Source organism: Lygodium microphyllum, chromosome 12 (genome assembly GCF_053477565.2).
Source record: "Lygodium microphyllum isolate KBCC chromosome 12, Lygodium_microphyllum_v1.1.10, whole genome shotgun sequence".
Taxonomy (NCBI): domain Eukaryota; kingdom Viridiplantae; phylum Streptophyta; class Polypodiopsida; order Schizaeales; family Lygodiaceae; genus Lygodium; species Lygodium microphyllum.
Window position 1 is genome coordinate 34807809 of NC_141146.1, and position 17651 is coordinate 34825459.

A 17651-nucleotide genomic window follows, 5' to 3' on the forward strand; every position below is an offset into this window, starting at 1 on the left:
TTGCAGACGCGGTTGGTACACCGCCCATGAATAATAGCTACATGATAGCTATCCTTATCTACTCTAGTTCGTGGCTCAGTTAGTATGCCACCTTAGTTAGTTGAGTTTGGTTTGAGACCCATATATATGGTTCTTCTATTTCTTTGTACTAGAGTTCTTTTGGCTTACACAACTAAGAAGAGGAAAACTGTTTTCAGCCTCCACCCTTGTGTGTATTCCCCCATTGTGCAAGCAAGAAAGCTTCAAGTGAGACTCCTTCCTTCTCTCCCACAATCTTGACAGTCTCATCGTCAATAGATATATCGGGACAAGGACCACAATTAAAGAAGAGGTCTTCTTCATACGCAAAATTAGCCAATGAATCGGCAAACTGATTCCAATTTCGTGGAATCAGCTGAAAAGACACTCTATCAAATTCGTCTAGCAGGGCTATGGCAGTATGATGGTACATGCAAAGGATGGGGTTTCGTACCGTGTACGTCCCATTGAGTTGATTTAAAACCAACTGAGAGTCCCCTTTCACCAAAAACTGGCGGATACCACCCTTCTTTGCAATATTCAAACCCATAATTAGGGCTTTGTATTCTGCCATATTATTGGTAAAATTCACCCCGAGATAAGCAGCTAACTTCATGACAATGCGTTGTCGGGGGTCTTGGATGACAACTCCTACACTTCCTTTTTTGCATGGACCCCTGGACGCCCCATCAAAGTACAAGGTGTATGCCCATAAAGGGTTTACATATCCCGCTATCCTGAACTCTACTCGTAATTATGGTAATCAAAATTCAGCATATTCAACAGGTGGACTGTAGGCTCCATCCCTCCATCATCATTGAATTCAACAGGGATGCTCGTCAAAATTTGTAGGCAATGATGGCAGAAGACCTTGATCTCCCAAATAAATGTCCCGCCTTCTTGCTTAGTCACCTTGTATCCTTTGCTCCACCAAATGAGCTTTCCCTGATGATACCTCTGTTCTAAATATGGGTGTTCTAAATAAGGGATCAGACGACCCATCAACCTCTATCACGATTTCCTTGCAGATGTTTGATCGATCTCGCCTAGACCTGCAAGGCAGTCATAGTATTAGTGCAATAAAAAATAATAAGGTTTAATCTTATTAAGATTAACCTTATTTTTAAATTCTATCCCCTCAAGGTCAGCTAACAAGACTGTGGATTTATTCTTTCCTATTCTAACGATCTTATAAGGCCCGTCCAATTTGGGCTCTAGCTTGCCTGGAAATAATTCACATCGTGCGTCATAATACAGAACAAGCTGTCCTTTCTTGAAGGTGTATTTCTTGGCTTTGAGATCGTGTAGCTGTTTCATTCGGTGCTTCACCACTTCTTGGTGCAATAAGCTCTGCAGCTTAAGCTCATCTAAATGTGCCAGTGTCGTCAAGCGCTCAAAAAGTGTGTCTTCATCACTCAAAGAATGATTGATGGCAAACCGAATAGTCAGCAGCTTAATCTCTAAAGGCAAGACATCCCCATATACTAACTTGAACGGGGTATGGCCAGTGGCTCGTTTCAAGGTCGTATTGTAGGCCCACACTGCCACGTATAACTTTTTATCCCAATCCCGTTTCTTTTTCGACACAATTTTGGACAGGATAATGCCCACAAGCTGCTTGTTGGTGCTTTCAACTTGCCCATTGGCTTGGGGGTTATATGGGGTTGTCTTGTTATGCTTAATTTCCCAAGTCTCTGTCAAGCTTTTGATCACCTTATTCAGGAAATGGGTTCCGCGGTCCGACACTAATTCTTTCAGCGGACCAAAATGGCATATTATCTGCTCTAAAAGAAAACTAGCAGTTTCTTTAGCATCATCTTTCCTTGTTGCACGTGCTTCTGACCACTTTGTGAAGTAGTCAGTTGCTACAATGATATACCTCTTTTGCGCAGTCGACGATAGAGTAATAGGACCCACAAAGTCTATTCCCCACTTCTCAAATGGAAGTATCACCATAATAGGGGTAAGTGGTCTTTTCTTATTCTCTCGACTATCATGTCGTTGAAAAATATCGCATCTCTTAACATACGCAAACGCATCCTGGAAGATGGCAGGCCACCAATAACCTACTCTTAAAGCCTTTTGTGCTGTAAGTCGTCCAGCAAAATGGCCTCCGCAATCAGAATCATGGCACTCTTCCAAAATGAATGGCACCTCGTCAGGCATCACACATCGGTGATAGATGTCATCAACCCCTTGCCGATATAATGTACCTGCGATCAAGGCAAAGTTTAACGCTTGCTGCTTAATTTTCCTTCTCTCAGCTTTAGATAATTCGGATCCTGCCTCTCCCGTCGATAAATAATGCATTATTGCAGCGTACTAGGAGGGAATAGATGCCGTATCTATTTTAAATAACAACTCCATGTCACTACCTTCAGCCACAGATTCTTTCGGCTCCCCAAAGTCCAGAAGACATTCCACGATGCCTTGCAACCTTGGTGGCTTACTCCTGATTTCATAATCAAACTCCTGCAAAGTGATTAGTCACTTTGCTAGACGATCAGGCGGCTGTAGCTTATTCATCAATAGTCGAAGCCCCTCTGCCTTTGTATAAAACACGACTTTCTCATAGAGAATATAATGCCTGAATTCCTTGGTCCCAAAGACCATCGCCAGACAAAACTTCTCCCTGTAGGTATAATTGATCTCTCAAATGCCCAATTTCCGACTAGCAAAGGCTATCGGATGATACCACTTCTCTTCCCAAATTTGGGCTAAACAGCAGAGTTGATACTATACATGGTGGCTGCTGAGAATATATATAAGACCTCACCTCTTTTAGGTGCTTTTAAAACGGGAGCTCTTGCTAGCTCCTTTTCACATCCTCGAATGCTATCTTACAAACCCCATACAAATAAACAGCTAAAGGACAATAAATTTGTAAGCGGTAACGTTCTTTCTGCCAAGGTGTTTATGAATCTACGGTAATAACCAACCGAAGACAGAAAGCTATGAACTTCTTTCGGAGTGCGTGGTGGACCCATGGCAACTATAACTTTGACCTTCTCAGGACCTGTCGCAATTCCTACCGAACTGACCACATGACGCAGCAATAGCCCATAAGGTACTCCAAAAACACACTTTCGTGGGTTTAGGGCGATGCAAAATTGTCTACAGTGCTAAAAGCATTTTCTTAAAATGATCAACTGCCTTCCTCTCATGGTGGCGGCCCCTAAGTCATCAATAAACACCTTCAACTCTTCAGGGGATATGTCACCGAATGTCTTATCTGCTGTTCGTTGCCACGAACCAGGGCCATTGCATAAACCAAAGGCCATCACATGGTACGCAAAAGTACCAAATACAGTAATAAAAGTTATTTTCAACTTGTCCTCTTCTGCAATTGCCATCTGGTTATATCCTGCAAAGCAATCCATAAACGAATATATCTCCCTACTCGCTAATTGATCCAAAATCTGGTCAATAAATGGCAACGGGTAGTAGTCCTTAAGTGTCTGCTTATTCAGCTGCCTAAAGTCTACACATAATCGAATTTGATTATTTTTCTTCTTTTTGATCACAACTGGCGAACACCATTCCGTGTGTTGCATAGGAAAAATCAAACCCACTTTTTGAAGCTTCTATAACTCTTCAAACAGACCGTCCCTCAGTTCGAAAGGCATACGCCTTACTTTCTGTCGTACAGGACGACTGCCCTCTTTCAACGGAATTGTATGAACAGCAAGACTAGGAGGAATGCCTCTCAGCTCATCATAACTCCAGGCAAAGATATCATGGAATTCCTGAATCAAGGCCACATAGTCCTCCCTTTCTAATGTGCTGAGCATAGAACCTAATTTGATTGGCCGCGAATCATCAGGCGTACCAAGGTCTAGCTCGATAACATCTACATCTCTTATATGATCTTAGGCCTCTATCGGCTCGTTCAAAGTGATCTGATAGATGTCTTCCGTGGTGGATCCCTCTTTGGACTCATCACTCGATGATATCTCACTAGCAGATAAATCTTCTAATGTCTCCAATTCTGTAGAGGATAGAGGAGCTCTCTCACTCTACGGGGACTCAGGATAAGCATCAACCACCACACACTGGGCACCTCTGCCGAATATTAGTCGACTAGCAGGTATATCTACTTGGCAGTCCGCTTGCAAGATCCAAGGTCGTCCGAGTAATACTTGGTAACTTGGACGCCCTGCAAAACGAATCACCCTAAAGTCCAACAGGCATTCTACATTTGCAACAGTGACATGGACCTTAGTAATGTAGCCTTCCGGCTGCCTCAAACTATCATCTGCCATTCTGAGAATTGTGGAGGTATCTTTCTAGATCGCAAGACCCAACCTTTCCATCAGTTCAGAACTTATAATGTTAACAGATGATCCTGTGTCGACAATGGCATAAGCTACTAATATCCCATCGACATAGGCTGCAACCCTTGGGCAATGCTTCTCAGCATGCTCGAACCAATCATCACCAACTCGCACAATACCCAAAGGTTCTACGATATACCCGGTACAGAGGATCTTTCTAAATTCCTTGCGTACTCCTAGAGAAAGCTTAATAAGCTGCAAAAGATTCACATCCGGCTTGACTTCACAAAGAGAGCTCGCCAAATCGAATTCATGATAGTTCGATAGAGCTCACTTTTCATGCCAAATCATCCTCTCTTTAGGTCGCTGAACCAGCTTTATTGCCTTTTTTTAAACTTTCACCTTCTTCTTTGGTGATTCGTTATCCGCTTTACTTTCCACGGGCTTCAAAGGTCCCCCTTCCATGGCAGGATCCAAAACTTGCATTCTTTGTCGCCTTGTTTAGGGTTTCTGTCGACAGGCTTATCCTTGGCGGCCTCTCTACCCTTTTGATCTCTTGTAAGAATAGCTCACAGATTAGAGGTTCCAGCATCATTAACGCGTATAGCCTCAATCAAACTAACCCCACTACCACTAGGTAGCTCCTCCACTGTAGTCTTTGGTCGTTGAAGTATTTGTTTAGGCCCGTCTTCTCGTTGGGAATCATTTCCTTGCACACGATGATTAACAGGCCCTGGTTGCCGACTACCTCGCTGGAGGAAACTGATCTTAATCCAGCAAGTAGCTGCTAAATGGCCGGATTTTTCACAGATGTCGCACTTAACATTTGGGGAATTTCTTGGATAGTGTTGCCCACCACACCATTTGCAGCTAAACCTTGAAGGTGCACCCTCATCTGGGCATCTACTTCCTATCAAATTTTGTTGTTTTTTAAGGAAGTTGACATCAACGGCTATTTGTTGATACTACTCCGTAATCATGTCGGTATAATGCTTCATCATGTCCTTAACCTCGCCAAGAACATTGGAAGCGCTCGACTCATAGCCTTGGTCATTACCATGTCATTCCATCAGTCTAACAATTCGATTAGGCACTGGTTGTTGAGCCACATGCATGGTATTAGAATTGACTACCTGGCCTCCACCATTTGGAGCCATTTGACTGCCCGTAGGCATCGACATGCTAGGGGGAGCTGGTAATAAAGGCACATTCTGCATCATGTTCCCTCTCCCATTAGGATTAGCCATCGCTATCCCTTGGCCACTACTGCCATTGGCCATCGCCATATTGTTTCCCAATGCTAGACCCATATTTGAATTGCCTCGAGAAGCATAGGCTGCTTGTAGTCGGGATTCCACCTCTTGTGCTCGTGTAATGGCAGTATCTATATCCCCCAAGGGGAGACTACTCAACTACAATTGGATGTTAAAGTCCAAACCATGTAGGAAATATTGCAATTGGGCAGCTGCGGGGATAGGAATAGAGGTGTCCAACTTACGGAAAACCTCTTTTATTTTCTTCGCATAAGCACGAATATCCTCGTGTGGTTCTTGGCAGGTCACATTGAGTACACGCAACCAATATTGCCCACCCCTTTCAGGGGCAAACTCCCTTCGAAAAGCTCCATAAAATGCATCAATATTCAATATGGTTTCGGCTTCTAAACCATGATACCATATGGCAGCTCTTCCTTTGAGAGTCATGTTGAAGAACATCACTAAATGTCCTTCTTCTTGGATGCGACAGTTAAACATCATGTAATATTCCCACCCGTGAATATTGACTTCCCGCACACTGCGTAAACCTCGTGCAAAGGTTATCTTTCATATTGGACTTGCCGGCAGTGTAATCTGTGACTTGCACGCGAGAAATCGGGACCTCCGCATTGGCAAGGCAAACCCGAGAGTTCAAACCCGCAAATCACACGTAAACACCCTCTTGGGAGGGGCAAATTGAATATTATGAAGGCAAATTTTTTTATTTTTATCCCTTTTCCCTAGCCGATGCACGGCTGGAGGAGAGGGAGTGTGGGGGGATGGGACTTGATGGAGTCGTAGGCTGCATGGGGAGGGGGGGAACCCATGCAGGGGGGCCACGTGGTGGAGCTCTTCTCTCCCCCCCCATGCTTATATATACACCCTCTAAGGTGTTGAAGTATTGGAAAGGAGAGGGAGACGAATGCTGCCGCCATCGCCGTGTCGGAGGCCAGAGGCTGCGTGGAGAGAGGAGGGGGAGTTGCTGTCGACGCTGGGAGAGAAGAAGGACGCCACCGCCTTGCTGGAGACCACCAGGCCACCGCCCATCCTCGCCATCACCATCAAGTCCTTTCCCTTGTCCTCGACGCCTTTTCCTTCGCAATCATTGGGCCTCCCACGACGTCGTTGCTGATCTCCAGAAGCTTCTTAGAAGCTTCTTTAAGAAGCTTCTAAGGATAAGCCCATAAGCCGTGGTCCTACGCGGCCTTTTTGGTTTTAAAACCAGGCCTTCCATAAGCCCAAAACCTGCAAGCCCGGTACTCTCAAGGATCCGCACTTTGGAAGGGATCTCCGGCGTACGAGGGAAAAGGGGAAAGATCTTGAAGCTACTCGCAACGGTTGGAGAAGACTCACCGATTGCGTAAGGGTAAAGGCAAACCGGAAGTCCGTAAGCACGCTAATGATGGCTCCCAAGAAGTCACAAGGCGCACCTGCGGGAGGTTCTTCTCCTAGCATTCACGTGGACATCTCCCCGAGCCCACAGACCCAGGTTTTTTTTCTATTGTGATTTCATACTAAAGTAATGCATTAAGCATGACAACTCCACGGATTAGGAAGCACCCGTGCATGTTCAAATTCACCTAGCTTAGTTAAATGCAATTGGGAAAAATTGGTATTTTCAATATAAACGCTATTTGTCCATCCATCTTACGACCTTAATAGTAAATTGTCTTGTCGTGCACTTTCAAAGGAAAGCCACATATTGCCTAGGGTTAAAGAGGAAATTGTTAAGTGCATTGGTCATGAAGGAAAGGAGTATTTTTGCAATAACTCCCTTCGTTAGGATTCGCATGAGGAAATTGTTAATTTCTGTTGCACGGCATGAAAAAGAACCCCGATCTTATATAAGTTGCATGGGAAAAGATGCTTGCAAATAGATTAAATCGACACTTGCCTTAGTATTGCATGAACTTCATTCACAATGTTATTGTATTTAAGGTCGCACTTATACTTTCGCAAATTTCATTTCATCAAGTTGCATTTAGGAATGATTGCATGGCTTATAAAAGCATGAAATGCAAATACTTAGACAAAAGGTTGTAGGTGTTATTCCTTGATGTAAATCCTAGTAGGCCCTATGTAAGTTATTCTTCAAATTATCATGCCCTTTTGACTTTAGCAAAAAGGGATAGGGCTATTGCGGATCTTATGGTGCGTAGAAGTAATAAATTACATGTTTACATGTATTGTAACATTTTTCAACTATTTTTCTACTTTAGATCAAGTTTATCATCTCTAGGAAAGAATTGTCCTTGTCATAAGACAAGTAGGTCAATTTACCCAAGTCATTTGTGGTATCATGACTGTTAGGGTTTCGTATAGGCATAATTAGCCGGTTCAATAAAAACCTCAAGTACTAGCTAGGGCTTGGCACGTTAGAAATGCAGCCAAGTATCATACTTGGCCGCCAAGTCGAAGTCCTCAAACCCAAAGGTCCTACCCACCTTCCCGGAATGTTGAGTCAATGGGACGCGCACGCAAATAATGATCTAGGGTTTCTACCCTAAGGATCATTCGACCTAATGCTAGAACTGGATTGAGTTGGAATCCCTAGGACCGAACGTTGTCGGTCTAGTGCAATTAGGATTGGGTTGAGTAAGAAGACACCCTAAACCCTACTTTGAGTCTAATCATAATTCTTTGACCAGAAAACACCGTTCAATGGGTGAAATGATCCCTTGGTATGGAGGCGACACTTGTGCAACAAGTTGCAACATCGCATAGCCTTGTGGTTTGAGCACAAGAAAGTTTTGCCATTCCTTGGAATGAGGTTGGCAGGGTCTTGCACAAGTTTAACTTGCAAGGGGATGAGTAGTCATCCTGTTACATCACCCTCATTGGGATAATTTGCCAAGTTAAGGGAAGTTAGGTATTTGCTTGGATGCAAATGATCAATCAATAAATTAAAGCGACATGGCCGCCAGGATTTACTAGTAACAAAACCTAAGGTATTGGTTAAGTTGGGTTAACAGGGTATGGCCCTAACTCAAGGACAAAAAGGGTGAACGAACAAACCCTTGAGGTTCTTGCCAAGTCGAAATTGATCCCAGATCGAATGCTGGATGCATTCGGAGAGAAGGATTCACTCCTTAACAGTTGGCCAAATAAACGACCATTGGAAATTGATTGTGCTTGTAATAGTTTAGAAAGCACTGTTTGCATTGTTTGCTCAAGGAACTAAAGGATGAAAAGATATCTAAATGCTTCACGTTGAAGGCCTGAAGGGAGAGGCAGCTTCAGTTACCCTCGACTGCATGCCTGACCCTAACCAAGGGGGTTGTTGACCGCGCCGGGAAAGTGGACCGAACCTGCCGCGAGAGGTCTTTCCGTTGAGCTCTACTTGGAGCAGGAGGACGCTTGGGTGCCAGGGGGGGCTCTGACCGTAAATCCCTCGCCTTCCGGGTCCTGCACAAGAGGCTAACGTGACTCGGGATTGGATCTCGAGGCCCGCATACTAGTCTACGGGCAGAAGCTTGGAATAGTGATCCCTAGTGGATTACTGGATAAGCCTTCGGGCGGATTATGGACAAGCCTAGGGGCGGAACTCCTAGTATTTCAAAGATAAATGATGAAATGATAATAAAGAAGTTGTTTGATATTGTTTTTCTATGTCACGTGATAAGATTACGTGAAGGAACCAGTGCTTAACAGGGTTAATTAAAGAAGCTGTTTGTTATATGTCAAATTAATGTGTTAGATAATTACATAACTAAAACAAACCGAGGAAAGTGCGGAGGATGGACCATGGGTCCGTCCTACGGATGGGTGGTCCCGGTTAGCCGGGAACTTTTCTAAAAAATCTCGAAGAACAGCGGGATGATCATCATCATCAAAACGAATAACGAGAACGATGACCTAGAGTTACATCTTACCCAATTTACGTTGTTTTAGGGGAACGGAATGGGACTATGCCTTATGGCTGAGAGGTTGAGTTTTGCATCCCTCTCGTTTCCCATTCTCCTTGAACCAAGTGCAGGGTGAATCCGCTTCGGACCTGGCGTTTCTGCGTAAAGTAGTTCGCTTGGGTCTGACGCTAGTTACTGTTAGCTAATGACCAAACAGGAAAACCCAAATTCCGGTCGATCCTAAGTGGGAACGGCCAGGATACTTCGGCTACGTGGCAGACACGGGAAGACCTAGATTGCAAAACCCGTAACATTCCATGGGAGTGCCGGGCGGAGTTTTCTAGACATCCTTTCCGATGGACTGCTAAGACGTGTCCTGGATGATTCTAGTGGACACGTTACAGTTGGTATCAGAGCCGACCAACAACGGAATTGTTTTCGTGAGATCTCAATAAAATGAAGTAAAGAAATTGTTGCTGTCCAACCATTTCCTCATCTTCAATACTGTCTTGCAGAACTATGAAGCGTGGAACAAGTTTTTGGTGTTCCGGATCATGTTTATGACTGCAATGCATTCTCCGCATTATAGGCAGAGAGTTGAAATGATGAACATCCTGGAGCAGATTTATAATCCATCACCTTTATATATAGAACGAAGATGGACTGGGTCTTCAGGAATCTACTACATAGCTGCCCACCGGTTCGCTTATCTACAAACCAACCTAAAGAGGATCAAGTGGTTGGAAGACTTGAAAGTCGTGAAGCTGTTCATTTTTGTGGAAGCTCACGTAAATTCGACTTTGCATATTCAAGGTCGGAGGGTTGAATTGAACTCATATGTATATGAGGAAGTAACCCGTGTAATCCCAGCCGACAGGATTAAGGTGTTGGGCCGCCATGAGAAGTATGGATTCCAGCGGAAAGGATATCCTGAACTTCCAATGAATTATCGATTCCTAAAGATCCATGACCCAAAACCCTACTATTACACAGTTCCTGTAGACAAATGCAATACAATGTTGTTCTCCCCAAACTAAATGTAATGATTGGATTATCATCACACGAGATGTTGTATAAGGCTACGCCCATGTAAATATAAATAAGGACTTCTTTTATCAATATCCGACTGTGCATTAGGGTTGTTACAAAAAGTTAAGTAGCTTCATGATTTACGAGATAACTGAACTAAAGATAAGCTAATGTCAATTATCATACAATAACGTTAAGAAAACTTTTACCCAGGCACAACCCCAGGTACAGGTTCCAAATTCGCCCCCTACATCAAGTACTGCTGTGATCCAAGAGAAGAAGTTCCTCCTCAAACAGATAAAGCCACCCGAGTTTGACGGGAGAGGCAGATTCGTCCAGTCTGATGCTGAAATTTGGATTGAATCTATGGAGGATTACTTCGAAGAAGCTGGTACTGCACCTACCAATCAGGCCATGCTCGCCAAATTAAAACTCACCGGTGAAGCTAGACTATGGTGGAAACAATGGTGCAGGGATCAAGGGACTTCAGAGGGGTCCGTTACCTGGGAGAAGTTGAAGCAAGCCGTGCAGGGGAGATATTTGCCACCTGCATATCGTACACAGAAAATGAATGAGTTCTATGAGCTAAAACAGTTAGGACTCACCCTTGACGCATACTACTCTAAATTTGTCTCACTCTTAAAGTATGCGCCACAAATGGACACGACGCAGCAGGTGTCCAAATTTTGCGCGGGCTTAAATCCACCTGTAAATACTCGTCTCGAATCTATGCGACCATCAGATCTTCAGGATGCACTCATTCGAGCGGCACCTATAATTCAGGAAGTGCAAGCTAGACCAAGGGGTATTAAGAATTGGTCTTATAGCGACCCGAACAGAGGAGCATTCAGACCCCAAGTGAAGAGAGTTCAAGGTCTCAATCAGGGACAAAGGAAGAAAGCAAGGACAAATAACGTCAACAACTTTGTTCCTACTCACAGTAATGGCCGAAACCTCCGATGTTTCCACTACAACGAACTCGGTCACTTCAAAAGGCAATGTCCCAAGCTCAGCGAGGGACATCGTCAAGGTGCAGGCCGCGGTCAAGGAGCTGCCACCCGTGGAAGAGGAAGAACTGCCTGCATTACCAATAGGCAAAGATGTGAAGTAGAAGAAGAGAAAGATCCGACTATGGAAGCGGAATTCGAAAGAGCGACAATCCATGCCGCTTTACACAAGAAGGGGCCGAATCGCCAGTTCTCGGTGATTCAAACACCGTCGGACTATCAAGGTAAAGGCTTCAAAACCTTGATTGATTGTGGCAGTACACATTCCTTTATCTCACCAGCGTGTGCTAAAAGATTAGGAATAGCCACAGTAGAAGCAGCTACCCTACTTGTGGAATTGGCAAACGGTCGTGAGGTAACTTGTATCAGGCAAACTGCTAAGGAAGAGTTCTTTCTGGGAGGAAAGAAAACCTCAGTCAAATTCAGAGTCATGAATTTAGGTATCCATGAGTGTCTACTCGGGATGGATTGGCTTAAGCCTAATGACGCCCACATCCACTGTGGAAAGGGTCAAGTTTCCTTTCGAAACTCTGAAAGAAAGTTTGTTACAACTCAAGGTGAGGCAGGAGTGCCAGGAATCCAGTTAGCCAAAGTATCGCTGATTATAAAAGGGGTTAGAAAAGGATTACCTGTTTACCTGATCAAACTCAACAAATTAGATCAAAGGCAAGAGTCTCATGAGGGACCCTCTTGGCTAAAGGAATACGCTGACGTATTCCCTGAGGAATTAACTGAACTTCCACCTCCAAGAGAAGTTGATCATGAAATAAGGCTAATGCCTGGAGCTGCGCCAATTGCAAAGAGACCTTATAGAATGTCCATACGAGAAGCTATTGAGTTGAAGGAACAACTCAAGCAACTGTTAGATCAGGGTTACATCCGGCCTAGCAACTCACCATGGGGAGCTCCAGTACTATTCCAGAAAAAGAAAGATGGGACACTTCGACTATGTATTGATTACCGTGGGTTGAATCAATCAACAGTCAAGAACAAGTATCCTATTCCTAGAATAGATGAGCTTCTTGATCGCCTTCAAGGTGCAAATATCTTCTCCAAAATTGATCTCAGGTCAGGTTACTATCAAATAAGGATCAAGGATGAAGATATTCCAAAAACGGCCTTCAATACAAGATATGGGCACTTTGAGTTCTTGGTTATGTCATTCGGGCTTACAAATGCACCTGCCACCTTCAATAGATTAATGCAGGATATTTTTAGACCATATCTTGATGATTTCGTGCTTGTCTTCTTCGATGACACTTTAGTTTATTCTAAACAGGAAGAAGATCATAAACCTCAACTTCGGATTGTCCTTGAGACAATGAGGTCTCATAAGCTGTATGCAAAAATGAAGAAGTGTGCATTCTTCAAACGTCAGATTGAATATCTAGGATTCATAGTATCATCAGAAGGAATATCAGTAGACCCAGCCAAAGTCAGAGATGCGCTTGAATGGCCAATACCAGTATCCGTCAAAGAAATACGTAGTTTTCTTGGCTTGACAGGATGGTATAGGGTCTTTATCAAAAACTATGCTTTGATTGCAGCACCTCTTACCGACTTACTAAAGAAGCAGACTTCTATTACATGGTCAACTCCCGAACAAAATAGCTTCGACCAATTGAAGCAATGTTTGGTATCAGCACCTATTCTAAAACTTCCTGACCTCAATAAGGAGTTCGAGGTAGTAACTGATGCCAGCATTCTTGCCTTGGGGTGTGTACTTATGCAGGAAGGTCATCCAGTAGCATATTCTTCAAGGAAATTGAAGAGTCATGAAAAGAATTATGCCACGCATGATCTGGAGTTATTAGCTGCCATCCATGCTCTAAAGCTTTGGAGACACTACCTGTTGGGTAACAAGTTTACTCTAGTAACCGATCATAAGAGTCTCAAATGGATTTTTACCCAGAACGAGCTCAACATGAGGCAACGTCGATGGATTGAAGTATTGGAGGAGTATGATTTTGAAATCAAGTATCGACCAGGGAAAGAGAATGTAGTTGCCGATGCACTCAGTCGCAAGGCATTCCTAAATTCCCTAATCTTGCAGAATCCATCAACGGCCAGATCTCTGGCTACAAAGGTATCTATGCCAAGCAACCCTATACTCGAACTAGCTAGAGAGGAAGCATGCCATGATTTGGCCTACCAAACCATGATAAAAGAAATATCTACCAAGGAGCAGAATCTGAAGTCACAAGCTAAGTATCAGGAATTTTCCATTGATAATGGACTTGTCTACTACAGAACAAGGCTGTGTATACCAACAAGCCAGTCACTTAAGCAGAAGATATTATGGGAAGCTCATGTTTCCCCTTTCGCGGGACATCCTGGCTATGCAAAAACTCTTAATGCAGTTAGGAAGAGCTACCATTGGGAGAGGCTCAAAGGTGACCTTCTCAAATATGTCACTGAATGTTTGTCTTGCAAACGTATCAAGGCTGAACATGTCATGATGCCAGGAAAATTGCAACCACTTGACATTACCCAAATGAAATGGGAATTCATCAGTATGGATTTTGTGGTGGGCTTACCCCAAGTCCAAGGAGGATACAACTCCATTATGGTTGTAGTTGACATGCTTACTAAGGTTGCACACCTGATTCCAGTAAAGACAAACTATAAAGCCTCCGACATTGCAAGAGTGTTTATCAAGGAGATATTCAAGCTACATGGGTTACCTAGAAGGATCATTAGCGATCGAGATTCTCTCTTCACTTCACACTTCTGGAGAGCTATCTTTGAAGCTATTGGAACTCAACTCTGTTTTAGCACTGCCTACCATCCCCAAACGGATGGACAAACAGAGCGAGTAAATCAAATCATTGAGGATATGCTTAGGGCATACTGCGGTCAAGAGCCGAAGAGGTGGATTCAGTACTTGCCGTTAGTAGAATTTGCCTACAATGCTTCTTACCAGCAGAGCATTCAAATGACCCCTTTCCAGGTATTGTACGGTCATGATTGTCGAAGTCCCCTAAACTTTTCTGATCCAACCCTAAGAGTTGAAGCTTCAAGACAAATGTTGGAAGACATGGATGACCAAATAAGGTCAATAAGAAAAGACATACAAGCAGCCAAAGATAGACAAAAGGCATATGCGGATTTGAAACGCCAAGAGAGGGTCTTCGGAGAAGGAGACATGGTCTTCATTCGTGTAAGCCCTAAAAGGAGTTCTCTATCTCTAGGAGAATGCAAGAAGCTAAGTCCAAGGTATTGTGGGCCGTATAAAATCCTCAAATGCCTGGGACCCAATGCTTATAAATTGCAACTTCCGGATAACCTAAAAGTTCACAATGTATTCCATATTAGTCTCTTAAAAAAATATGTACCCAACCCTAATCATGTACTTGATGACCAACAAATTGTAATGCCTAGCCAAGGAGTCCTTGAACTAAGACCGGATAAGATTTTAGATGTTAGGGAGAGACAGTTAAGATCTAGAACCTTGAAAGAATGTCTCGTCCAGTGGAAAGATTATCCCAAAGAGGATGCTACCTGGATGGATGAAAGCTCTCTCAACCTTGAATATCCCCAGTTTATCTCGAGATGAGGACATCTCGATTCTTCTAAGGGGGAGAGAATGTAATATTCCCACCCCTGAATATTGACTTCCCGCACACTGCGTAAACCTCGTGCAAAGGTTATCTTTCATATTGGAATTGCCGACAGTGTAATCTGTGACCTGCACGCGAGAAATCGGGACCTCCGCATTGGCAAGGCAAACCCGAGAGTTCAAACCCGCAAATCACACGTAAACACCCTCTTGGGAGGGGCAAATTGAATATTATCAAGGTAAATTTTTTTATTTTTATCCCTTTTCCCCAGCCGATGCACGGCTGGAGGAGAGGGAGTGTGGGGGGATGGGACTTGATGGAGTCATGGGCTGCATGGGGAGGGGGGGAACCCATGCAGGGGGCCACATGGTGGAGCTCTTCTCTCCCCCCCCATGCCTATATATACACCCTCTAAGGTGTTGAAGTATTGGAAAGGAGAGGGAGACGAATGCTGCCGCCATCGCCGTGTCGGAGGCCAGAGGCTGCGTGGAGAGAGGAGGGGGAGTTGCTGTCGACGCTGGGCGAGAAGAAGGATGCCGCCGCCTTGCTGGAGACCACTAGGCCACCGGCCATCCTCGCCATCGCCATCAAGTCCTTTCCCTTGTCCTCGACGCCTTTTCCTTCCCAATCATTGGGCCTCCCACGACGTCGTTGCTGATCTCCAGAAGCTTCTTTAAGAAGCTTCTAAGGATAATCCCATAAGCCTTGGTCCTACGCGGCCTTTTTGGTTTTAAAACCGGGCCTTCCATAAGCCCAAAACCCGCAAGCCTGGTACTCTCAAGGATCCGCACTTTGGAAGGGATCTCCGGCGTACGAGGGAAAAGGGGAAAGATCTTGAAGCTGCTCGCAACGGTTGGAGAAGACTCACCGATCGCGTAAGGGTAAAGGCAAACCGGAAGTCCGTAAGCACGCTAACGATGGCTCCCAAGAAGTCACAAGGCGCGCCTGCGGGAGGTTCTTCTCCTAGCATTCACGTGGACATCTCCCCGAGCCCACAGACCCAGGTTTTTTTTCTATTGTGATTTCATACTAAAGTAATGCATTAAGCATGACAACTCCACGGATTAGGAAGCACCCGTGCATGTTCAAATTCACCTAGCTTAGTTAAATGCAATTGGGAAAAATTGGTATTTTCAATATAAACGCTATTTGTCCATCCATCTTACGACCTTAATAGTAGATTGTCTTGTCGTGCATTTTCAAAGGAAAGCCACATATTGCCTAGGGTTAAAGAGGAAATTGTTAAGTGCATTGGTCATGAAGGAAAGGAGTATTTTTGCAATAACTCCCTTCGTTAGGATTCGCATGAGGAAATTGTTAATTTCTGTTGCACGGCATGAAAAAGAACCCCGATCTTATATAAGTTGCATGGGAAAAGATGCTTGCAAATAGATTAAATCGACACTTGCCTTAGTATTGCATGAACTTCATTCACAATGTTATTGTATTTAAGGTCGCACTTATACTTTCGCAAATTTCATTTCATCAAGTTGCATTTAGGAATGATTGCATGGCTTATAAAAGCATGAAATGCAAATACTTAGACAAAAGGTTGTAGGTGTTATTCCTTGATGTAAATCCTAGTAGGCCCTATGTAAGTTATTCTTCAAATTATCATGCCCTTTTGACTTTAGCAAAAAGGGATAGGGCTATTGCGGATCTTATGGTGCGTAGAAGTAATAAATTACATGTTTACATGTATTGTAACATTTTTCAACTATTTTTCTACTTTAGATCAAGTTTATCATCTCTAGGAAAGAATTGTCCTTGTCATAAGACAAGTAGGTCAATTTACCCAAGTCATTTGTGGTATCATGACTGTTAGGGTTTCGTATAGGCATAATTAGCCGGTTCAATAAAAACCTCAAGTACTAGCTAGGGCTTGGCACGTTAGAAATGCAGCCAAGTATCATACTTGGCCGCCAAGTCGAAGTCCTCAAACCCAAAGGTCCTACCCACCTTCCCGGAATGTTGAGTCAATGGGACGCGCACGCAAATAATGATCTAGGGTTTCTACCCTAAGGATCATTCGACCTAATGCTAGAACTGGATTGAGTTGGAATCCCTAGGACCGAACGTTGTCGGTCTAGTGCAATTAGGATTGGGTTGAGTAAGAAGACACCCTAAACCCTACTTCGAGTCTAATCATAATTCTTTGACCAGAAAACACCGTTCAATGAGTGAATGATCACTTGGAATGGAGGCGACACTTGTGCAACAAGTTGCAACGTCGCATAGCCTTGTGGTTTGATCACAAGAAAGTTTTGCCATTCCTTGGAATGAGGTTGGCAGGGTCTTGCGCAAGTTTAACTTGCAAGGGGATGAGTAGTCATCCTGTTACATCACCCTCATTGGGATAATTTGCCAAGTTAAGGGAAGTTAGGTATTTGCTTGGACGCAAATGATCAATCAATAAATTAAAGCGACATGGCCGCCAGGATTTACTAGTAACAAAACCTAAGGTATTGGTTAAGTTGGGTTAACAGGGTATGGCCCTAACTCAAGGACAAAAAGGGTGAACGAACAAACCCTTGAGGTTCTTGCCAAGTCGAAATTGATCCCAGATTGAATGCTGGATGCATTCGGAGAGAAGGATTCACTCCTTAACAGTTGGCCAAATAAACGACCATTGGAAATTGATTGTGCTTGTAATAGTTTAGAA